The sequence below is a fragment of the Athene noctua genome, chromosome 1 (assembly GCF_965140245.1).
Source record: "Athene noctua chromosome 1, bAthNoc1.hap1.1, whole genome shotgun sequence".
NCBI classification, from domain to species: domain Eukaryota; kingdom Metazoa; phylum Chordata; class Aves; order Strigiformes; family Strigidae; genus Athene; species Athene noctua.
Window position 1 is genome coordinate 251,927,732 of NC_134037.1, and position 26,525 is coordinate 251,954,256.

The following is a 26,525-nucleotide window of genomic DNA, read 5'->3' on the forward strand; positions in this document are numbered from 1 at the left end:
TTTGAGAGATTTTGTATCACTTTAAAAATAATGCACTTTTATGCCAGGACAAATTATTAATATTCTGATCTTTGATCATCATAAAACTTGAGTGGGGTGCTTTATAAAGTAGGCAATTCTACATCTGAGAAGAAAAACAATGAAGTATTTGACTGAAGTCTGCTTCTGAAGGATGGTGGTTTTTCGTGGTTTTGTAATTGTAGAATGTCTGAGAGAGATGAATTAGTGGAAGAGGACATGCAACCTAAAAGTCAAAGGTGAACAATGAATGGATTTATTACAAGTCATACTTTTACATCCATATATATAGAGCAACATATTACATAGAACATCTATATTGTTATCTTAACAATCCAATAAATCGTACAAAGAATCTATGAGCACAGAAGGCGTGATTCATGGTATTCTACATCATATTCCAAGCCTGTCCACTGCTACCTGTACCCAGGACAAAGACAAAGAAGTCCCCAGCAAAGGAGTGTCATTTTGATTTATATTGATCCTAAAATCACCTTTTGAGCTATTTGCACTTCAAACGGAGTATGTGTGTCAGTCAAGAACAGGAAAGCAAACTCTCACAGAACTGGCACATGGCTAGAGAAAGGCAAGAGTAAGAAACAAAGTGAATAGTAGGCTAAATTTCACAACAAGCAAAATATCCAATAGGATAAATGTTTCCACAGAGCCTCCATGAAGTTGTTAATGACCTCAGTAGAATTTCCTCCCTGGTCTGTGACCTTTGCAGGTACTATGATCAGGTAAGAAATGTCTCTTCCAAAGGTATATCAACAATGCAGGAAATAGTGTTAGCAGTTTAGTGAGTAGTATTCTTGCATCATGAATCAAAAATAACCCAGTGTCCCATCCTGGTACCACAGGGCAGAGTGCTACAGGTGACTTTTGGAGGGTTTTTTCTGACATTTATAGCCATTCAAGCTCCCATAGAACATTTCACAACAGTAGTGAAGAGACTCCAGATTGTTTAGATAGGCACTCCCAGCCATAAATAAATTTTTTCTTGTGTTCCAGCTGGGTATATTTGTCTTCATTTCTGGTCCAGAGTTTTGCAAGAAAGCAACTTCTGGGTAGTGACCCCATTTTAGGTGCTGCTAAAGCAGTGGCATCATTTCATGTTGAGGCAGAAGCAAATGCAACAGATACGGTGTATCAAATCAGTGATCTAGAAAATATGCACAGGGTGGGAAGGACCTGAAGAAGGATCACTCTTCTGCATTCTCTACCACTAAGTTTCTCCTTGTTGAGAAACAGTGTGGGAGAAATTCCTGTAACAGATAAATCTGGGAACCCCACTTAAAAATTTTGATCATTCAGAAGTCAGCAAAACTGAAGAAGCTTGCAATTTAGTTTTTAATATTCTCTGTAGTAAAATACCAATATTTCTGACTAACTAAACAGATAGGAAAGATATGGTTCTCTCTTAAAAAATAAAATTCCTGTTCATAATTTTCTGAAAGTGTGAGTTTAATATTTAGGTATGGTGAAAAAGTGTCAAGAACTGTTGAGTAAGGAATAGAGTGCTGAACTTAAATAGAACTGAAAACTGTGTAACTACGAATATATGTAAATCACTGGTGCACTCACATTTTGAAAACTTCATGGAGTTATAGACACCTCATATGAAGAGGAACATAGTGTCACTAGAAGGCTGAAATGCATATAAGACTTGTCTACAAAAATATTAAACTGATCGAGACACTTAAGCTCAGACAAGAGATGACTAAGATGTTACAGAGATCTGCAAAAACACGAATAACATGGAATGGGTAATAGTTTTGTGGTTTTGATGACACGGAAATGAGAGAAAATCAAATAGAATTATGAAGAAAATCTTCTGAAATATTCAAAGGAAATACCTTTGTCATTCAATACTTAAATGGACAGTGGAACATGTGGCTACAGGATGTTTTGGACGCTGAGAGTATAAATGGATTCAAAAGCTGATTAGACAAGCTAATGGAGGAAAGCTCCACCAAGGACTACTAAACATGGTGGTCTGTTTACAGCCTCTGGCTTTAGTTCAGGAGGTCCCTGAATCAGAATAGCCAGAAGCTGCAAGAACATAAGCAAGGAAAGTACCACTCTGTGCATACCCTGTTCTTGTACTCATTCCCTGAACATCTGCTGCTGGCCACCATCAAAGGCAAGCCTCTGGCCTGCTTTACACTGATGCTCTTTTATTGAGAGAGAGAAGCAGAGAGCGAAGGAGGGAGGCAGGAAGAAGTACTTTGAGGGCTTTTATAGTGAAATTTACTGCCTGGAATTAAAAACTAAGTTAAAAACAACTCTAATAAAATACAGCATGCCGACCCAATTGCTTTTTAAGTCAAACCATTTAAAATAGCAGTTATGTGCTGGTTCTATTCCATTCTAGGCAGGAAACTTCAAAGAAAAGTGACAAAAAAGATAGCAGCTTGTTGACTAGCTCTAATTCCTTCAGACAAATGAAGGAATGGATCTGGGTGTCTTATTCCTTGGACAGAGTCTCTAAGCAGGAGCTAAGAGTAATAGAAATGTCATGCATGGTGTAGGCAAGGCTTGCTACTGTAAGCGTGGCATGAATAATACAGACAGAATCATCAAGGTTGGAAAAGACCTTGAAGATCATCCAGTCCAACCATTAACCTAACACTGACAGTTCCCAACTATACCAGATCCCTCAGCGCTATGTCAACTCTACTCTTAAACACTTAGAGATGGAGACTCTACCACCTACCTGGGCGGCCCATTCCAACACCCAACAACCCCTTCTGGAAAGAAATGCTTCCTAATATCGAGTCTAAATCTTCTCTGGTGCAACTTGAGGCCATTCCCTCTTGTCCTGTCTCTTGTTACTTGGTTAAAGAGACTCATCCCCAGGTCTCTGCACCCTCCTTTCAGGGAGCTGTAGAGGGCAATGAGGTCTCCCCTCAGTCTCTTCTTCTCCAGTCTAAACAACCTCAGCTGCCTCAGCCACTTCTCAGAAGACCTGTCCTCCAGACCCTGCACCAGCTTCATTAAAGAGACAGAGACACAGCTACATCATGGACCCCAGGGGGAACAAATGAAGAAGAAGTCAGGACTGCTCAGATGCCAGATTTCACTTTCCTGGAAAATATCACTTTTGACAGCAGTCCTTTACATGCTTAAAGTACTTCCAAGGTTAGGCATTGGTGTGGGCAGGACTTCACTTATGAATGCACAGTTGAAGACTGCACAGCTATCATAAAGCCACCAGACACATAGAACAAGAGGTGGGTGACAGCAATGCCTCACCCAACTCCTCCAGTCTCCACTCCCAAGCACCACCTGAAAGCTGTCTGAAGTAAATGCCTTGATTTTAGACTTAGTTGTTTTAAATAGAAGTTTGATGCTGCTACTGTCTTTACAAAACCAGCCCCAAGTCATTGCTAGAATAATGCCCCTCCTACTAACCCATTAGGCATTGTTAAAAGAAAATAAACAAAGTAATTGAAAAGCATTGCACCTCATGCCTATGATCTTTTATTTAAGAATTATTATAAATTTCTTGACCTTTTAATCTGTATTTTTTTGTGTGTCCAGAACGGTAGCTATTTTCGTATCACTACAAACAAATTTATATCGCTAAAAGGTAGGTCAGTGGCTTTCAGTCCCCAGTGTATCAGGATGACACTTTGAAGCTTTGATTTCTGCCTGTCAGTTCATATCCCCGTGCAGCAGATAATATGACTTGACATTCTATAAACCTGCTATAAACCTTCACATCCTACAACAGAGAAGGTCCAACTGCACCATTGCTATTCATTTGGACATTGGCAGTTTCTTCTTAAAAAAAAAAAAAAAAAAAAAAAGGCATAGCAACAAATAATACCCACCAGAGATCTTTTTCAATTGTCCAAGATACATAAATCCTGAGAGAAAATATCCCAGCCTAACATATCAGATGTCACAAAATGTCACAACATGAGCACAACGTTCCATGATAATATCTTCATTATATATAAAAATTCCCTTGTCAGCATGTAAGTCTAATGGGTGTTTAGTTCTACCACACCTGTATTTGTGTTAAATAAGTGAAATTAACTGCAATAACATAAACCAGGTGTAAATTGTGACAATTTACTTCAGTGAAGTTACTCCTAATCTACACAGGATTAAAAAAAAAAAAAAAAAAAAAGATCAAAATGTAATTTAACAGTTATGGATTCATAATTCTAATTAAATGAGACTGATTCTCTGATGTCAAAAGTTTTGTGAATTGCAGCTGATCCCATCTGCCTAGAATTATAAAATATTTGTTACCCATTTTCAAACATCTAATACATAGATGAACATATATATAAAGACACACTATCTCTACATTAAAGAAGTTAATTTCTCTGATAGCTTCTTCCCAAATGGGTATGTATTGCTAGAATTCAACTATGATATTTATATTAGCTATATTTTAGGTAATTATACGGATAGAAAATTATCTTTATTAGAAGTTCTGGCAACCCAGTGTACAGCTTTGTCTCATTTATGTTTTCTCCTGATCAATGGCACAAATTTTTATGTCTGCCTTACAGGGACAAGAAGTTTACCATGGGAGCTACACTGATATTCTGAGCTTCTTCACTTCACCACTCAAATACATCAAACACAATGCGCTTTTCCCAATGTGGTGGTGCAATTCTTACCCCTCCCTGCCCCTCCTTGTTGGGCTGCTTGGTGCTAGGTGTGATTCCATCCACATGCTCCTGTGGAGATAAGGACTGATAACGTTAACACGTTTTATAACTGGAGACCGTTGACAAATGAAATAAAATGCAAAGTATATCTCAACTTCTGGTGCCAGAACTGACCATTGCATCAGAAGATCTGAGCTGGTCTCCCAACATTTGACTAATCTGATGATCTTTCTTGCACCTCCACCTTCAAGTCAGGAAATGCTGTCCCATCAGGAAATACATCTCAGTGCTCCTGTGAATCTGAGAAATAAAAAAAAGCTGAGTAGACATCTTTACTAGACTTCTACTCAAAAGAACAACACTTTATTGCTCTTGCAAGCGTTTGCGTTCTAATGAATTGTCTTAACGTAGCATTGCCAGGTCTAATCAGATGAAAATACCTTTTATGAGCCTACAGGACCATAGAAGTTTGAAAATATTATCCTAATAATTTTAAGAACTTGCTTTTCATGTTAACATTTTCATCATGACTCTGCTCTGCTACAGGATTTCTTTGCCACTCATGGAAGGTGCTAAATTCTGTTCACCCCTGCATAGGCCATATATTCATCCTATAAAGTACAAAAGTATGTATATGTGTGTGTATGTATGTGTATATGCATATATGTATATATATACAGGAACAAACCATTCTCAGTTGAAGTGTTGAGGGGACAGAAATATATCTTTACGCAGGTATATATATGTGTGTGTACATATATATACATTTTCTGCATCTGCATTCCACACACAGACCTTGGAGACAAAATACAGGACCACAGGCCCAATCTGGAATTAACTTTCTTATGCCTTTGGGAAATTGTGGAGTTTTTATTTGCATGGATATAAAAAGCTAAACAGTGATATGTTACCGTGCTGTAATGCAGAAACTGTAATACTGATTTAGCTGGAATGTTTCCACATTAATACAAATGTGAAAGCGAGAATGGAATTTCTACAGCAAAGCAAATCTCTTGCACTGGACATGCTACATACAGAAGGTATTTTTTAGTGAATACAAATACTTATCTCATGAAAGGACACCAAGGAATTTCAAATACAAATGGAAATATGACTGTGAATAGACAATTTACACATCCAGAGACAGTTTGAAGATAATACAAGAGAGTTCTTGACCACAGAAAAAGAGATTTTCAGTAACTTACTACCTGCTCTGCAAGCACATGATGAACAATACCTGGAGTTCCTGGTCCCCAGCTATCCAGACTAGGAGCCCATTGTAGCATATTGTGTTTCTTGCATACTGCTAATCCAGAGTTCCTTTCATTGGAAATGAAATCACAGAGATAGAATATGGACATGGCAATGTTCATGTTCTGGTTTTGGATGGGATAGATGTAATTTTCTTTACAGTAGCTAGTATGGGGCTACCTTTTGGATTTGTACTGGAAACAGCGTGGGTGACACAGGGCTGTTTCAGTTACTGCTGAGCAGTGCTTACACAGAGTCAAGGCCTTTTCTGCTTCTCACTCCACCCCATCATTGAGGGGTGCACAAGCAGTTGGGAGGGGACCCAGCTGGGACAGCTGACCCCAGCTGACCAGAGGGATGTCCCATACCCTGTGACATCATGTTCAGCAATAAAACTATGGGGGAGGTTAGCAGGGAGGCCACTGCTTGGGGACTGACTGGGCAGTGGTCAGTTGGCAGTGAGCAATTGTTTTTATTTGCATCACTTGTCTTTCTTGAGTTTTATTTCTCTCTCTTTGTTATTTTATTTTCAATATAATTATTTTCATTATTGTTATTATTAATAATAAATTATTACACTTTTTAATCTCATTGCACAATTTTTATCACATTTTCCCTTCCTATTCTCTTCCCCCCATCCCTCTGGGGATGTAATAAGTGAGTGGCTGTCTAGTGCTTAGTTGCCAGGTGGGGTTAAACCATGACAGACCACTGTCAGGTTTTGCTCTAGTATGGAGCTAGAATGTCCCTGGAGTGCATGCTTAGGGATTTGAAATTATTTTGTCCTATGATTTAATCTCTGACCTAGAGGTCAGTGGCTCTGTTTTATTATATCAGTTGTGCTAATGGGATGGATTCGGGATATCCATCTACAAGATACATTAGAAATGGTCAAGAGAACAATTTTCAGCCTTAAAAAAAAAAAAAAAAAGGAAGAAAATATATTTCTTCTGGCATTTTTATTTGCTTATTCTGCTTTCCTTAATGTGTCCTTCAAAACACTATTTTTAATGCATTTGTCAAATTAATACTCTGATTTCCATTGTTTATGCAATAAAAGCTTATTTATATTAGCTAACTATGCAAAACATTTCATGCAAAACATCCTAATTAAAAGCTGCTGTATTATTTCTTGATCCCAATGGCATATTTAAATGGGAAATACGTATCCTAAAGATTGTGCTGCAAAATTATCTTTTCCTCTTTTCCATTATAGCTGAACAACTAAATTGAACCTAAAAAAGACAGGAGAATTTTTTTCACATATCCTAGAATAAATTGTTAATATTTCCAATCCTGTATGGATTTAGAGGACAATATCTTTACTTCACAGTCAGTGGCAACCTGCTTCAGTAGGCCAGAATCTTATGAACCTGATTTATGACCTTGACAAACATTTAAATTGGAAATATCTGGTGACTGGACTGTTATTAATTCAGACCATGTATTTCTCATTTTCTGTTATTTTTTAAACAAAATAACAATTCATATCAAACTAATTGAAAGAATACAATGAGAAGTTAAAATATTAGCCTATGTTTGCATTTCTAGTTATCACTACCAGAAAATTCTCCAGTTACTCATGAAAACAGAAAATCAAACAACTGAATATTGAAAACAAGTCTGAAAGAAATGTGAAAAAATTTCCTAATTGTCTGGATATTTTTTTAATTTAAATTTGTTTGATTTCAAATTGTGCATGTTTTTCCTTTCTCATTTCAAATACCTGACATCTTGTAACAAACCAGAGTTCGATGCAACAAACCAGATTATATGCAGTTTGATATTCTCACACTGAAGAAACGTTGGCTTTCTGAAATAGTGTATTTCATAGGCTATCACTTTATGTTTTCATGTTGAAAATATAAATACCCTTTTCAAATCTCAGCCACATAAGTTTAACTGTGATTGTAGAAATTTACCTAAGTGTTTAAATGTCATGTCACAATCTAATGGTCATTAATTTCTTTATTAACAAGACTAAAATACATATGTGATTGCAACATGATCAGTCAATTAATAATTTTATCTCTACCTTTGAAAATTTTCTGTTACAGGCACTGTGCAAAGTGTAATACACTACTTTTAGAACTAACATCCATACATACTGATATTTTTTGTTTGTCTGTTTTAAATAAAGTAAATTAACATTTCTTTGTAGGAACCTACTAAGCAACGGGTACTTTCACTGCTAATATCCAACATGAAGATGGACTTAAATAATTTCCTTCATAGCTGGACGATTTAAATATTCATAGTATGATTTTTATAACAATTGAGAACACCTACAGGTAGACATCTATACCTCAGTTAAACTTTAGTCCTTTATAGTCAATGGAAGAAATAGTTACATTTATCATGCAATTAACTTGACCTATTTTGGTTGACTAATCTGTGATGAGATAAATTGCACTTTGCAAATGATGAAAAGGGGAGTAGAGGGTGACTAGCTCGAACTATAGACAGTTACATTTAGAAAGATGAATCTCAGCCCTGAAGCCTCTAAGGATATCACTGTCTATGACTAAAGAATTCATCCATACCTTAATAGTATAAATCATTGCAGCCACTGCTGTTTAGAGAATGATTCGTTGCATACTGCTGTAGATGTCTAAAATAGACTCAAAGAAATATTGTATTGAAGGTACCTTTGGTGTATCCTCTGGTCCAATTCCATTTCAGAGCCGGGCTTTCAACAGCACTAGGTAAAATCAGTTAATGGCTTTGTCTAGATAAGTCTTGAAAAGCTCCAGGGTTGTAAACTTCAGCAGTTCTCTGAGTAAACTGCTTCAGTGCTGCACTGCTCACCTACTGACTTTGTTTTTCAGAATGTCCAACATGAACCACCAAAACAGATTTTGTGATCTTTGTCCCTTCCTTTATTCTTTTTTTCTACCAAAAATAATTTGGTCTTATCATCTTTATGACTGTCATTCAAGTAGTTTCAGTCATCTCTTATATCAGCTCTTAAACACCTCTACACCAAATTGATGAAGCTCAGTTTCCTCAGCTTCTCCTTATTTCTTACATGCTCAAGGCTTCTGACAGTTCTGACTCTCTGTTGGAGCTCTACCAGCTTTTCCAAATCTGTCTTGAAAAAGAGGACCCAATACTGGGTGAAGCAGACCAGATGTAGTCTTAGCAGTGCCAGCTACTGGGGAATCATAACTTCCCTCAATATGGTAGTCATGTTTCCTTTAATATAGACAAATATATTAGGTCTATATTGGTATTTGCAATGGAAGTTCACTGCTGGTTCATCTCTAGCATGGTGTTGAAATCCCCAGATGCCTCTCAGGAAGGTTATTACTCAGCCATTATCTTCCTATCCTATACCACAGAATTACTACACTCCAGGTGCGGAACTTGGCACTGCTGCTTGTTGAACTTCTTGAGGTTTCTGTCAAGTATCAGTCCCTAGAGTTGCTAATTGAAACATTTGTCACTGGATGCAAGCCAGACTGGAAATGGATGTGTGCTTCCCTTTGAATACAGTTGACCAGACAATCTTCAACCTACTTACCAGCTTGTTGATCTAGCCAATACTTCCTCAGCTTCCAAATAACAATGCTGTGGGAGATGTTCAAAGCTTTATTAGATTCAGTAATATGTATACCTTGAATAACTGTGCATTACACTGTTCTTCCCTGTCCACAGTTAGTCTTTTCATTGTAGCCATTCACATTGAACAAGCACAACTGACCCTTCATGAATCCATCTTAACTATTCCTTATTGCTGCCTCCTCCTTCCTGCCTTTGGAACTGAACTCAAAGAAAAATTTACTTAACATCTTTACAGAGACAGAGATAATCCTATTATTCTGAAGATCTCATTCCTGCCTCTTATAGAGTGGGTGCCACCTCTGTTTGCCATGATTTTTCCCCTCTCTTGTTCAGTTTGATTATGTCTCTTCCTAATAGGCCATATTCTTCTTCACATGAGTCACCACAGCCGAGGTGGCAATACCATCTGCCCAATAAGGTTTTGTTATGGATGCATCTGCTTCTACCCTGGGGCAACAGCCGCTGACCAGAAGGCAACAGCTCAGAAGTCTTCCAGCAGTTGATCCCAATGGGGCTGTTGTTCGCCCAGTAGAAGAAAATTTCAACTTGTTTCATATAAGAAAACTAAATAATGGGTATGGCATTACAGGAAGCTGTCCTAATACTCAGCAGTAACTTATAATAGAAAGTAAATATATTGGCTAGAAAAGAAAACAGAGATATGCTATTTGTAACACGTTTCAACATCTGAGTTGTTTGATAGAATTGGTTTTGGGCAATAAATTTTCTGCAAGTTTAAGTTATAATAATGATATAATTATGATAATATGCTAATAATTGCTAATGTAAGTTTGATGTTAATGAAAAGAATGATTTGTGTAGGTAATAAGAATTAGACACCCTAATGTATTGATCTCAATGTGTGGAGAATATCTTGGAGAATGAATATGTAAAGTAGGTAAAATGAGGCATATTTAAAGGACTGATTCTTCAGAGTTTTCCCCAGAGCAGTTTTTATTAATGCCAGACCACCCGCTTCTGCTAGGCCATGTGAAAAGGAAAGAAGATAACAAGCTGAAACTCTACCGGAAAACAGACACTTTCATTTTAGTGATAAAGAATGTTAAGTCAGATCCCTACTTCTGCAGAATTAAATCTCTGACTTTCCTCAATAAACTTGGAGTGACTGTTCAGACATGAGTCTAGTGAGATTAACAAACGTTAATCAGGCCTCATCAAACTAATTTTATATGACAATTAATATTCTTGGTTTGCCAGTAACATCTCTGGAAGGTCTACACACAGCACACTTAAATTCAAAGAAGATTTTTTAGTACTGCTGCTTCCATGATAGATGGTAGATAAATCAGCACATCTACCTATGTATTAGAAGACACAGCTTTAGATTCCTGATGTCTTCTAAGTCAGCAACATAGGCACCGAGCTGTATGCAGTTTGTTCAGGTAAATAATAAACTTACAGTCTATTCTATCCAAGCTGTACATAACTATGTAAATACCTACACACTCATTGAAGCATGGACTGGAATTAATCTTCCCAACTGGGTGTATTATCTACCAAGATATAAGGTCTTCCTAATGTCTTTTAAACTATACGGATATATAAAAAATAAGGTCATGAAAAAAGAACAGAGGGAGTTTTCCAAGAATAGGGGGTAAAACAACTCTGGGGAGATAAAAGTCTCAAATTCCCGCTTCAAATCAAGAATCAGGGAGGACATTCTAACCACAGTAAACTGAGCAGAAATCAGTTGGACACAAGCTATTTCCTGCTCCTTTGTCTTTCTTGTCTTGGTTTTTGATGTCTTTTCAAGCAACAGCAGAGTTGGAAGCTTTCTAAAAATGAGGTAAAAATCTGTCAGAAATAGCACAAAAATTTAGCTAGTAACTCCGATGCAGGTATAAATTCCTTTTATCTTTTTAAAAATGACGTAGACAGTTGAATTTGATTTGATAATGTTGTTTTTTTAATTGGCTGTACTATGTTGATGTCATGCTGTGCATAGGATAGAGCTGTTTTATATACTACATGAGTTCTGATACTCTAAGGATAGCTTAAAGTGATTTATGCTGAAATATGACAAATACATCCCATCCCTAGATACCATGGGTTCTTGCTGTGACACTGTTGTGGCATAACATAAAAGTAAATATATATTTTTTAAATATAGATTTGGAAAGCATTATTCACCAGTTATAAATCTGATTTAATTTTGGTAATCAAATAGAACATGTACAATTTTTGCCTAGGGGAAAATGCATTCTTAATAAACCTGTGTGAAATATCTTGGTTTATCTCATTGAGTCAAAACCTTCTTTTAGACAGAAACCAAAATTTAATCTGAAGTATTTTAATACTATGATAATACTACAGTATGAAAGAATTAGAAATATTTTATCCTGAAAATATATTTTATTTCATATATTCATATATTTTATTTACCTTTTGGTAAATTATATCTCTTAATTAAAAATAGGTTTACTGGAAAACGCCTAATCTACACTCATTTTTCTTTTTTGAGCCAAGCAGACAGTCAACAGTTTAGGCTTTTGATTAATATGAAACATCAGTTAGAAGAATCCAACAAGCTTCTAGGTTAAAAATTCACAATAAGTAAAAGAAAATCTTTTCACACAAAAGCTACTCTCACATCCATGAGCTGTAAAAGCCAACTTGGCCATTAGTCCCACAAAAGTCAAAAGCAGCTGAATGTAACTGTAGTCAAAACACCACCATGTGCCGTGATGGCAAGAGAAAGTGATATGTTGACAATCAAACTAGTCTGACATGGCTCTGGTTGCTAAAACCAATCCTTGATTTTGATCACATGACTTCGATTACCATAGTATAGATAATAATAATAATATTAATGGTTTCCATTCTGTAATTTAGAAAATTAACTGTTTATTTTTAAAAATTAATTTCAGAGATGAAGCACAGTTTTCAATTTATTAAAACTCTTGAAACTCTGTTTGGTTTCACTCTTATTTTTTTCTTTTTTTTTTTTTTCTGTTTAAGCTGGGTTTCCAGGTGACTATGTGGAACTAAAATGGCAAGAATGATTATTAAACAGAAATGACATGTAGTATGCCTTGATCCTTATCATCTGATGGTTTCATCATTAAGTTTTATGTGACATGTGGATAAATGTCTATTCATTTTCAGTCTGCTGTGGAGCTCTGCAAGTGTACTGGAAATGTAGCATATTTTTGAACACTAACATTTAAAGATAGACCTGACAAAACACTAAAGAAAATATAGTCCCAAAAATGTTTTTTTGTGAACCATCCTGAGATCTGTTGATAAAAAGCAGTGTAAAAGAGACAGATATTATTTATTGCCAGGGAAAAGGACTATGATACGACTACTGATACTTTTTTTCCTAACCCCAGATCTTCTGTAGATACTGTTCATTTGTCAGTTGCAGGAAATTCTCTGCATTTCTTACCAAAAGTGAGCTGAACTAAAAGACCAAGCAGACTGCTGCTGCCTTCTCCTTTGCTTAGGCACTCAGAGTGAGAGCTGTAAAAGAAACTTTCACCCTGATGATATTTACATAGATTATCTCATTACAGTTCTGGACATCTGTGGTAAGCATTCACCGGTGGCTGAAGTTATAAGAGTCCATGACAGACATCAACCTTGTCATGCAACTATCACAAGTTGCATGCCTTAGAAGAGCATATCAACCAGAAAACAGAGCAAGAGAGGACCTTTGAAAGTCATATTATCTGGAATATCTCAACATATCTTCAGCAATACTTCTCAGTAGGAATGCCCCAACAGTGAGGAGTAGGATGCAGGACACCACCCACAAACCCCTTGGTGAGATAAAAGCACTGGTATTTGATTATTATAAGGAATGGGCCTGTAATACATTGCCCTAGCTTCTCCTCTGTCATATGGCAAGAACAACAATATGTAAATCATGTCAGGTATGATTTATCATGGCTGTATTTTCTGGAACTTTGTTCCTTTCGTGGCTACTTAGTTAATTTTAACTAACAGATTATTTAGAGAGTTTACATTAACTATTATTATATGGCAATAAATTTGCACTTTTACAGAAAGGAATAAGCAAATATAGGAATTAGCCACGGAAAAGAAATAAGGATAAAGAAATGTAAGAATTAGCTACAGCTGTTCACAGCTCTGACTCAAATCCGTTATGGATGTTAAAGCACAGTCATAATTCAAAATGATTCCTTTGTCAGGATGGCAAAAATCAAGATTGGCACTAAGGTGTGAATAGTCCAGTTAACTTCAACATCTAAGAAACACAAAAACAAAGCACTCAAAAAGGAGAAGCACTAAATAAAAATGTTATCAGATGAGTACTCAAAAGTTAGGAAATACCAGAATTAAGGTTTCAAACGTAACCACAATATGATACATTACAGTTATGCATTATTAGGGAAAATGCGGGCCCTATCTGGAAGGAAGTGGGAGACCTGGTTACCCAAGATATGGAGAAGGCCCGATGACTTTTATGCTTCAGTCTTCACGAGCAAGTGCTCCAGCCACACCACCCAAGATGCAGAAGGCAAAGGCGAGGGCTGGGAGAATGGAGGACCATCTACTTCAGAAGAAGATCAGGTTCAAGACTCTCTAAGGAACATAAAGATGCACAATTCCATGGGACCTGATGAGATACATCCACTGGTTCTGAAGGAAGTGGAGGATGAAGTGGCTAAACCAATATCTATCACATTTGAGAAGTCATAGCTGTCCAGTAAAGTTCCTGCTGACTGGAAAGGGGGGAAATATAACCCGCATTTTTAAAAAGGGGAAAAAATTGAAAAATCCAGGGAACTACAAGCCAGTCAGTCTCACCTCTGTGCCCAGCAAGATCATTGAGCAGATCCTCCTGGAAACCACACCAGGGTGCATGGAAAATAAGGAGGTAATTTCTGGCATCAGTATGGTTTTACTAATGGCAAATCATGACTGACAAATTTGGTGTCTCTCTATGATGGAGTTACAGCATTGGTGGAGAAGGAAAGAGTAATTTACATCATCCACCTGGACTTGTTCAAAGCATCTGACACAGTCCTGCATGACATCTTTGTCTCTATATTGGAAAGACATGGATTTGATGCATGGACCACTCAGTGGATAAGGAATTGGCTGCATGGTCACACTCAAAGAGTTGCAGTCAACAACTTGATGTCCAAGTGGAGAGCAGTGACGAGTGGTGTTTTTCAGGGATCGGTATTGGGACCGGTGCTGTTCAACATATTTATTGATGACATAGACAGTGGGACTGGGTGAACCCTCAGCAAGTTTTCTGATGACACCGAGCTGTGTGGTTCAGCTGACACATGGGAGGGAAGGGATGTGCCATCCAGAGGGACCTGGACAGGGTTTACAGGTGAGCCCATGCAAACATCATGAAGTTCAACTAGGCCAAGTCTAAGTGCAAGGCCCTGCACAGGGGTTGAGGCAATTCCAAGAACAAACACAGGCTGGGGTTGGAACTGGATGATATTTAAGGTCCCTTCCAACCCCCAAAATTCTATCATTCTGCAATTATGATAACAGCCTCTGCATGACCACATTGTATTTTGTTAATCTCCAATCCCAGATTAGAGCATCCTGTCACAGAAGAGATGTGAAGCCCACACTGGCATGAGTGTGATTTGCCCAGCACCACAAAGGAACTCTCTGATAAAATTCAATTTCTTTGGGAAGCATCCAGCAAGCACGATTATTAAACATTCTTTCTTTCAGCTCCTGCTTCATTAGCTGTGTAACTTTGTTTTCTGAAAAGAATTACACTGGTATCCTACAGTCAACAATCTCTTTCATTATAAAACCTGATTTGCAGTATGTGAACTGAATGAGGAAGAAATGCTATGAAAAGAATTGCATGCACTAATGTAATTATAGATGGTAATACTTACATCTAAGACAGACTAATTAAGGCTGTATAGGCAACCTTAATTCTGACATTTTTCTAACTTCTGAGTAATTGACCTTGCAATCTCAACACTCCTTATGCATCAATTATAATTAGCTTTTAAAAACATTAAAAAACCCACTGTTGTTGAGCGAGAAAAAAGATAATTCTTTTCCTCTGGAATCACACTGTGATTTTTTGAGTCAAATCCGTCAGAACCACTATTTAGAATGCTGCAAGAGGACCTACCGCAGGTAGGCCTAGTACCATTTGTAACCCCTACATGGGGTAGAGACTAGAAAGGGGAATACACATCAGCACTGGGAGCTTTCCCAGATATTTGTTGTCAGAACACAAAGGTGGGGATTGAGGTGCCTGGGGGCAATCCAAGCTTGGTATTATTGTAATTGCCTGGTTCTTCTGCTCTTGTTTTTTCTCTGTAGTCCTCTGTTTCAAACTTTCTTATCCTTTTCCTATGGGAGAGCTGAGCACGCACACGACCAATGTGATCAAGCAATGCCCGTTTATTACAACTAAGAAAGCCCTGTTATAATGTTCTCCCGCACACGTGAGTAACATGCAGTACAAGTCCTCAAGATTGGACAGTTAACTTAGCCCGCGCTTTAAACCTTCTTATGATTGGATAAAAGGTGCCACATCAGCCTTGCCAGCCTTCCTGCCTTGTGGAACTTCCTCTTCTGTCCCAACCCCTTCCGGGGGTTGTTTGTCTCATCGAGTTTCTCCCCCCTCATTCAGGGTTACGTCCTTATCACATTCTTGCTCAGGCTGAGGCTTTTATCAGTCTTGTTCTCACACAGGATGGCTCACATGGCCATTCTCTCACAGAAAGTCCTCTTGAATCCCAACATTTTCCTTCTCCTGCTATTGTCTTTTGTTTTCTCATTCTCCTGGGCTTTGGTCTTTGCAACTCTGCCTCTTCTTGAGCCATGGAGTGGCTATTTCTTTCTGCTCCAAACTGCCCATACTCAGCCTGCCTGTTCTCAGACCTCATTTCCAATGACTTATCAGTGCCCAGGAGAAACAACTGCACTCAAACTCGTACTCAGCTGCAGCAACACAGGCTCACAGCACACACCTGCGATGAAGAACCTTCGAAAAATGAACCATGAAAGTCTCTGAAGATTCCACTAAAGTGTAACTTTGAGGGAAGTTTTGGGTATGATTTAGCAACGGTCCACTTTCATACAGAGTCCAGAAGTTAGAGCCACAATGCCAGCTGTCAAAACACAACAATCTTGTCTCCCAGTCACAATATTGCTTTTCTTACTGGTGTTTTTAATATGACCCTGCAATATTATCTCTCCAGTCTCATTGTGAGAATCTATTTACTCATGTTTTATTTATTTTTGAATGATTTAGAAACTCAAGACAGAAAACTTCAGTATAAATATTGGAGCATGGTAAACTTACAAGTTCTGTAAAAAAAAAGTGTCACGTGTTGGAATCAATATCTCTATGCCACAGACAGTAATAAGCAGAAGGCTTTGGGTTCCAATTAGTAGACAAAAAAATTAATTCACATTGTATGAGAAGCACAGAAATAGAAATATTTCTTTTAGAATATTTTAAAGTAAATAAAATGTCTTATTGCATAGGTGTGTTCCTAGTGACAGAGCCAAATCTTTTTTCAGTTCAATCTCTGCTTGAATTCCCTTACTTGTCTGGGGGAAGAGAAAATCAATACTTTTTTTCACATTTGCTTTTACATGGTAACACAGTGAATTAAACCTTGACTTGTAGTTAGCAACCAAAGTTACACAGGTTTTTCAAATGACTACAAAGGGTCTAGGCCTAAGGAACTGCATAGCTAAACCACAATCTGCTTTGGCCAAATTTACCTTGGAAGAGAAAAATAAAATAAAATAAAAGTGTAATTTTGGAATCCCGGTATGGATTCAATTTTATTTTGATGTCATAATGATAGAGGAAAAAATGCTATCAGGAACTGTGACATTCTCAATTGATACAGACAAGATATTCTTAATACAGTATCAGAATTCTTCACCAGATGCTGCTCAGGGAGAACACCATCTTAGGAATTAATGAATATAAACAAGAGATAAATAAATTTAGAGTTAACATTTTCTCACTATTAAAACAATGCGATTCTGGTGCATTTGCAAAGGTAATATATGTATACGAGAGCATATGCAGCAGTCTTCATCTCCCACATATTTTTATTTGAGCTTCTCATCCTGGGCTGCCATTATCTGTGAAGAGAAGGAGGCAATTCTAGGGCACAGTTCGTCTTTTACTACACTAAAGCTCTAAAAAAAGAGCCATATCTAAACAGCAGGGTCAGGTGTAGTCATTTGTGTTGTCATCTATGCTAAACTCCATCTCTCATATCAGAAAGACCTTTTTTTTCCAGATGGTTGGGGGTTTCTTTTTGGTTTGGGGTTTTTTGTTTGTTTGTTTGTTTGGTTTTTTCCCAGTTAAGTCCCAAATAGACTGTTGTAGTTTATGACTCTCTTTATAGCTTTTGGGGGATTTTTTAACATTCATCAGAAGAAGTGATTGGAATATTGCTCAAGATCAAATTCTGTTTATTTGGGGAAAATAAGAGAATTCATCTGATAAATCTGACACTCAGTTACTTTGTTTAAAACCTGTTTATTTACAGTTTGAAGAGTTATCTTAAAGAAATAGTAAGTAAAGTTTCATTTCAAATTTGAATAAGTTGAGAAAAAGTACGTTAAAAAAGAGAAGTGGATATTCTTCATTCTGTTGTATTTACTATTAAAAAAAGAGGAAAATAGAAGAAAGTGGGTGGATAAAAAGCATACACTTTTAAAAGTAATTATTAAAAACTACTGAAAATTTCTAACGGCATATTGGTTTCCATTACATTTTTCAATATATTCTTGGTATTCAAGGGTTTTCAAAGTGTGCTTTCACAAGATACAGGCCATTTGCATATGCACTTGGAAAGATGTAAATCAAAGTGTTTGCTTCTGTTGTTCTTACTGTGTAGAGTGGCAGCTTGAAGTAGTATCAAAAGACAGAGATTTACAGAATTATTGTGATCAAAATAGGGCTATGAAATAATAAATAATAAGAACATTGATGAGAAAAAGAAACATCACTTTATTTTCAGCTGATTACTATTTGTGGAATCTATACTATGATTAGATAAACAGGAGAACATTTATCAAATAACTAATGGAAATAAAACTGAGTCATGTTATATTGGGTTAGCCTCGCTAACAGCCAAACTCTCACCCAGCCACTCATTCACTCCCCTCTCCCACAGCATGGGGACAAAGTAGAAAGAAGGCTAGATTCATTGGTTAGAGATGAAGAAAGATAAAAGGGAAAGCAAAAGCTATGTGTGCAAGCAATGCAAAATAATGTGTTAATTCATCCCATCAGCAAGCAGATGTCCAGCCACTTCCTGGGAAAGAGGGCATCAGCACAAGTAATGGTTGCTTGAGAAGACAAATGCCATAATCAGGAAGCACACACACAGACCCCTTCCCCTGATTTTTTTACTGCTGAGCATTGCATCATATGGTATGGGATATCCCTTTGGTCAGTTCAGGTCAGCCGTCCTGGTTGTCTCCCCTCCCGACCCCTTGCCCACTCCCAACCTACTCATTGTAGGGCTGGGGAGAGGACAGAGTAGGAAAAAGAGAAAGCCTTGGTACTGTGTAAGCACTGTTTGCCAATAGCCAAAGTGTTGGTGTGTTATCAATGCTGTTTAAGCCACAACTGCAAAGTAAAACACTATATGAACCACTACGAGGAAAGTTAAATCCATCCCAGCCAAATCTAGCACACATATCTACAAAAAATATTCTAAACACATGTTCAAGAGAACAGTATTTTTTATTTGAAAGATTTCCCAAGAAAAAACGTTGAAGTCTTTTATCCTACTTTGATTGGAGTCTCATTTTCTGATTCTTGCTTTGAATCTGCAACACTAGGTATCTTGCCATCAATTAATTATAACCTGTGACTTTGAAAATTACTATTCACATACAAATAAAAATTATATTCAGTTACTAAAAAACTAAATATTGAGGCTGAAACGATATATTATCTAAGTTAAAATAAATATTAACCTTATCTTAACATACTGAATTTTCAGTGGTGGGCTTAAGCAAATAATATTGGATGATGTAGTTACTACAGGTTAAAAAATAGAGTAATTATTGAAAAATATAGACTGAGCTAGTTAATTTTACAAGTTAAATTATGAAATGTCAATACCTGCCCCCCAAAATTTGTTGTAATATTGTAGCAGAAAATGGAGTTGTAATTTTGCTTGGAGCCTAACTTAAGCACATACAAAAAAAAAAACCCAACCATCCAAACAAACAAACAAAAAAAAACCATACAAAAAAGCTGCTAAGGTTAACAAAAAAATGTTTCTATAAATTTGTTAACAGCAAAAGGAGGATTAGGGAAAATCTCCCTCCATTACTGGATGCAGAGTTAAACATGGTAACTAAGGATTAGGGAAAGACTGAGATGCCCAACGCCTACCTTGCCTCAGTCTTTAGCAGTGGAACTGGCTGTTCCCCGGACACCCAGCCTCATGAGCGGGGACATGGGGAGGGGAAGCAGACTGAGGTCAGCACAGTTGAAGAGGAGGTGGTCAGAGACCTGCTGCACCACTGGGATGCACACAAGTCTGTGGGACCGGATGGGTTACACCCAAGGGTGCTGAAGGAGTTGGCAGATGTGCTCGCCAAGCCGCTGTCCATGAGTTACCTGAAATCATGGCTAACTTGGGGAGGTCCCATCGGACTGGAGGGTGGCAAATGTGACACCCATCTACAAGAAAGGCAGGAAGGACGATACAGGAAACTCTAGACCTGTCAGTCTGACCTCGGTGCCAGGGAAGGTCATGGAGCAGGTCATCTCGGGTGCCATTAGAAGTCATATAATGGACATCCAGGGGATCAGGCCCAGTCAGCATGGGGTTATGAAAGGCAGGTCCTGCCTGACAAACATGATCTCCTTCTATCACAGGGTAACCTGCTTACTGGATGAGGGAAAGGCTGTGGATGTTGTTTACCTTGACATTAGCAAGGCCTTTGACACCATTTCCCACAGCATTCTCCTGGCGAAACTGACTGCTCGCGGCTTGGATGGGCACACGCTTTGCTGGGTAGAAAACTGTCTGGATGGCCGGGCCCAAAGAGTTGTGGTGAACGGAGTTAAATCCAGTTGGTGGCCGGTCACGAGTGGTGTCCCCCAGGGCTCGGTGTTGGGGCCACTCCTGTTTAACATCTTTATTGATGATCTAGACGAGGGGATCGAGTGCACCCTCAGTCAGTTTGCAGGTGACACCCAGTTGGGTGGGAGTGTTGATCTGCTCGAGGGTAGGGAGGCTCTGCAGAGAGACCTGGACAGGCTGGAGCCATGGGCTGAGCCCAACTGGAGGAGTTTCAACAAGGCCAAATGCCGGGGGCTGCCCTTGGGCCACAAGAACCCCCAGCAGTGCTACAGGCTTGGGGAGGAGTGGCGCGAGAGCTGCCAGTCACAGAGGGACCTGGAGGTGCTGATTGACAGCCAACTGAACGGGAGCCAGCAGTGTGCCCAGGTGGCCAAGAAGGCCAATGGCATCCTGGCTTGTGTCAGCAATAGCGTGGCCAGCAGGGACAGGGAAGGGATCTGACCCCTGTCCTTGGCACTGGTGAGGCCGCCCCTCAATTCCTGTGTTCAGTTTCGGCCCCTCACTACAAAAAGGACATTGAATGACTCGAGCGTGTCCAGAGAAGGGCAACGGAGCTGGTGCAGGGTCTGGAGCACAGGTTGTACGAGGAGCGGCTGAGGGAACTGGGGGTGTTTAGTCTGGAGGAGGCTGAGGGGAGACCTCATCGCCCTCTACAGCTCCCTGAAAGGAGGGTGCAGAGAGCTGGGGATGAGTCTCTTCAACCAAGTAGTAAGCGACAGCACAAGAGGTAATGGACTCACGTTCCACCAGGGAAGGTTTAGACTAGATATTAGGAAGCATTTCTTTCCAGAAGGGGTTGTGAGGTGTTGGAATGGGCTGCCCAGGGAGGTGGTGGAGTCCCCATCCCTGGAGGTGTTTAAGAGTTGGGTTGACATAGAGCTGAGGGATAAGGTGTGTTTGAGAATGGTCAATGTGAGGTTAATGGTTGGACAGGATGATCTTCAAGGTCTTTTCCAACCTAGACAATTCTGGGATTCTGTGAGGGGAAAACCAACCAACCAACCAAACAAAAAAACAGTACCCCCCAAAAAAAACCACAAACAAACAAAAAAAGAACATGTAGACTCATGAAAATACAAATAATTTGCTGCAGTGTAGAACATCAAAATACCCTGGTAGCCTGTCTTATTTATGGAAAAATATCTCAATAGCTAGAGGACATGTTGTCAGAAGGTATGACCACATGTAAAACAGACAATCTAAATAGTGCTTTCAGTGTATAAATCTTCTTCACAACTTCTCTTTTGAGAATCTTTTTAGTATTTTTTTTTAATCTTTTTAGTACAGGCTCAACTCTGAATCTACCAGTCACATTGGTACTTTATCAATTGTGTCTCTGGAGAATATAATAACAGAAGGCTTAATATCCTCAGTGTGGGTGACGGCAAAAGAATAATCAGGGTTTTTTTAAGAATAGCTTTCCTAATGGCTATGCTGTTCCTTTGTACTCTTTTATAAGTAAATGATAACAAATGTTTCATTAACTTGCTAATAATTTAGAGCCTCTGCATCTTATTTAGATGAGTTAAGGGTCCGCTCAGCAGTTCCACTGTGGGAATGAAAGACACCTGTGTGAATAATTCTGTACATCTAGATAAAATGTGTGACTGGGAGATGCTAGGTTTTGAGGGACTGCATAATATAAAAGAAAATAGGAGAAGCATACTGTCCCAGACTGATGGTCTGTTTGCTGATCGATCTGTCTTTGACAATAGGAAGTGGCAGCTGTTTAGACAAAACCTGTGAGAAGCAGGCTTTCTTTAAGATACAGGTTTATTCTGTATTTTGCCTGCTGTATCCTCTCAGCTTTCAGCAGACTATCTAGGGATTTCTAGAGCTAGATTTTTTTTTTATTTTTTTTTTTTTGCTAAAGTTGCAATGCATTTCTCTTCCATTACTTTGTCTTGTTATTTTTTTGTACCAATTAGAAATTTTGACATCCGGAATACTGTTTTGCAGAGTTTCTACAGTGTATATATTCAGGTAGAAATAGATTTTGTGTTTGCTTCTTTCAACCTGTGCAGTGATGATGTCATTTGATGCTCCCTAGTTCTTATACTGTTAGAAACAATGAGTGTTTTCTACTCATATCCCATGCAACTTGGGAGTCTCACCTAAATTCAGTACTACAGAAGTCATATATTTCTGAACTACAATTTAAGTTGTTACATCATTCTGCTACAATGAATACATTTGTTTCACAGAAGACTTGATTCATGTTCAGGAAAATTGTTTTTCACTATTTGGAAAGCCTACTCTCAAAAGAAAAAAAATATATAAAGATTGGTATAATGACAGTTTCAGATTTGTTGTTAGAATTACCTGTCAGATATGTAGAGAGAATAAAGTTAAAGATGCTCATTCTTTTACTAATCAGAAATAATAAAAAAAAAACCTTTCCAATTTTAGTGTTTGACAAAAATTGATGTTTTTATGCACTTGCAAGAAATGATAGCACCATTCAGAAGCACTCAATATGATGTTTTATAAGTGCAATGTAAGATATTGCAAATTCCAGTTTTAGGCAAAAATACATTTCTTTTTATTCCATAAATAATTAGTTGTACTATGGCAAGCTATCCCAATAAATTTTATCCATAACCCCTATAAAATTGCAGAGAAAGGACAGAACTGTCTAATTGCATTCAGTGTGAACAGACAAGATAAAGTGATCATGACATAAAGCAATCATGACTAATATTCCTTTCAGTTTTCCTGCTTAAATCTGCCTTGTCCAGAAATTATCATCATTCTAGTCATCTACAGTGATGTACAAAAGTATTTTCTGTACTCATAACATGATTTTAAAACAAATCCAGAAGCCTAGGAAGTGTAGAGATTTTCTCAATGGATCTCCATTTGGGGGTTTATTTATGAAGATGTGGCAAAGAGCCATTCTTTCAAGTCTCCTGTCCTCATTTTTCTGTCTTATGCAGCTAAACCACAACTAGATTTCACATTATGTATAACTATATTGAATGGATGAATAATATACAACTTCAGGTTGTAAAATTCTAAAGATGAAAGACAGGAAAGAGTTCACAATTTAACTGCCTGCATCTATTGACAGATGCTCCAACCTGAAAAATGGCTTTGTTACTGAAGGACATTAAAAAAATTAGTGGTTTGCCTCCTTCAATTCTATGATTGATTTAACATTACAAAGTATCAAAATTAATATAAAGGAAAACTAGTCAAAATCCTGGGTTGGCTAAAGCTATCCTCTAGCCCAGACTTAGGTCTGCCAGATGCCTGGTATTGGCCTTCTTTCTAATTTATTTTGCAATGATCACTGTAAAACTTCTCTTCCTTCTGAACTACAATTTGAATCTGAGATACCAGCTATATGAATTCTCAGCTACTTTCAAGAGATTTTGTACTGTTCTTCCTGACTTCAGAAAGTGATACTAAAAGTGCTACATGAAAAACAATGAAAAGGACTGTGAAGTGACACTTTAAGAACTGGCTGTCTCTTGCAGGAAGTATCAGAGATGTCTTCTATCACTTTGAGTCACCTTGTGTCTTGCTCCTCTGATAGCCCACTGTGGTGCACCTTATTGGTTGACTCTGGGGTCCCACCTGACACACTGCACTCACAGTCTGTTGTGACCACATCCACTCACAGGTTGTTCTGTCCCGCAATGGTCAAAGTTCTCACATCCTAAGGGATGACAAATAGGACTCAACAGGTTTAATATGCATCAAGTTGTTCAAAACCCTCGGATAGGGAAAAAGAAGAGAGTTGAGGGAGAAGAGGGCAGATTGTGAGACTACACCTACAGGGACCAGGCAAGGTGACTTCATGCTGCAGGTTGAGATGTTAAGCAGTGTTGTTCAAACTTCTTAAAAAATGCTAAAAGTAATCCGTAAGAAGAACTAACAGTATGACAGAGCAAGAATGAAGCAGGCAAATGTTGCATAAAGTACATGTAGCATGCAAGTGAGGCACAAATGAACTAGGACCTATGTGTTTTAGTGGGCAAGAGACATTTCCATGGGCAGGCCTGCAGCCTAATCACAGTACAGCAGTCTTCATGAAGCCCTTCCTGGCCAACTGGATGGGAATAGACATGCTTACTAAAGGAGATAAAAGATGAAGTATAAAAGGAACTATGGTCTTTACAAGATTTATCAAATCTTTGCCTAAAGAACATCTATAGCATACAAGATACAAGTCATCCTAAACAAAGCAAGTAAAATCATACACATGTTGTTAGAGTTTCCAGCACTGGGAGAGGTACTGGGAAAGAAAGTGGATTTAATATAATATATTGCTAAGAATCGTGAAAGATTATTGCTAAGAATCATAAGAACCTTTGAAATTCAATGTTTAAAAAATAATATCCAAGAAAATCAGACCTTGTGAATTTGGAATCCTTAAGGCTCAGCTTTTTTAAAGAAAGTTGAAATTCATGTATAATGATGTATTTCCAAGATCTGAAACCTCCAAAGAATAGCACTAAATAGCTGCAAAAGCTATGATAAAATCATTAGAGATGACAAACATGGAAGAAAGGTAGTCTTATTGCAGGAATTCTAGTGAAAATACCCTAAGTACTAAGTAAGAGTGTCCATTTTAATTATTGCCATAATCCCTTCTGGCACAAAACTCTACCAGACATGGTATGTCTGAATGGTAATGAAATACAAACTAGTGGATTATCGAAATATGGAACTTTCCACATAAGGCATTAAATAAAGGAAATATTGACCAAGTAAATTCTGTGTTTACATTGGTTCGATGTACTCTTTATTGTCTATATATGATGGAATAGATAAAAATTATTTTTCCTGGGTGGGGACTCTCATTTAAATCTAAGGTACTGTGAATAAAATATGCTTGGTAGAGAAGTAGAAACAGGCATACATCACAAAAAAAGTGATTTTTGTCACTTATGTTTAGAGGGAAATGGAATAGGGAAACAATTAGAAGACAAACATTCTAGATGAAAAGTCTATTCTGTAACTCATATTCTGCAGATGGAATTGCTGACATAATTTGCTGTTGCAATTTCTATCTTTGTTGAATACCAACAAGATCTGTGTATATGGTGTGAACTAAACAGATTGTCCTGAATATTTCAAAGGAACTGATGAATATAATCCCTGAAAATCCTGATTGTGCTTCATAAAACAAATTATATTTTTATCACAAAATCTGCCACAAATTGTTAGAATTGTAGTATAACTATTGTTCCCAATTTTTTCTATGAGCCTTATTAGGAAATAATATCAAGTTGCACTACCTAATAAATTTACATGATCTCACTAACATATCAATATTAATTTTTTACCAGTCTGAATCAAGACTAATATATACTCTGCTGACATTCACCTCAAGCCTACCTTTGCACTTCCAAAATTTGCCCAGCTCCAGGTTCCAGAGATCTACTTTGCAAGTGCATAGTTCTATTTTTCTTATATTTCAAATTGCTACTGGGTAAAAAAAATGTTTCTCTTTATTAAACTGAAGCTTGAAAATTGTGTTCTTATATAACCTTTCTGTTGCCAGTTACTAGAACAAAATAAATCTTTGTCATGTAAGGCATAACATTTTCTTAGTGAAGGTCAGTCATGACATTTAGACTGAAAAGTCCTCCTATTTACAGGCTAGATACAGCAAATAATGGCTGTAAATTTTTTTCATACATTTGTTTAATTTTTCTCAAAGGACATTTAGATTTTTCAGAGAATAAGAAAAGCAATGACACTTTGCTGCAAGATCATGTTCTCTAAGAAATAATACTGAAAGATGTTTGAAGGAGGAAGGGAATTAGCATAATTGCCATGTGCCGCCTTCCTTATGTAATGTTCTACAATCCTTTAGACAGAGTCAATAAGACTTTTTCGGTTTTCAAGATGAATAAAAAGTACTGCCAGACATCCTTACCTTCCAAACCTCAACTTTGCAAATCCCATTGGTGTCAGTAGGAGTCAAGTGACAAATTCTCACAGAACTGCAGCACAGCAGCTCTGAAGTACTCACTGATCCTTT

General features: G+C 37.7%; 1 long non-coding RNA gene across 2 annotated transcripts; it reads right to left on the reverse strand.

The window, feature by feature from the left end:
* Positions 1-251: 251 nt before the first annotated feature.
* On the reverse strand, positions 252-26,525 carry LOC141973642 (uncharacterized). Of its 2 annotated transcripts, XR_012635582.1 has the most exons (5): positions 26,421-26,525; positions 9,424-9,470; positions 4,824-4,949; positions 4,659-4,718; positions 252-1,180 (listed from the first exon to the last, which is right to left on the reverse strand). It is a non-coding gene; the product is annotated as an uncharacterized LOC141973642 (long non-coding RNA). The 2 variants fall into 2 exon arrangements; XR_012635584.1 differs by lacking the exon at positions 9,424-9,470 and having other exon boundaries at positions 26,421-26,474.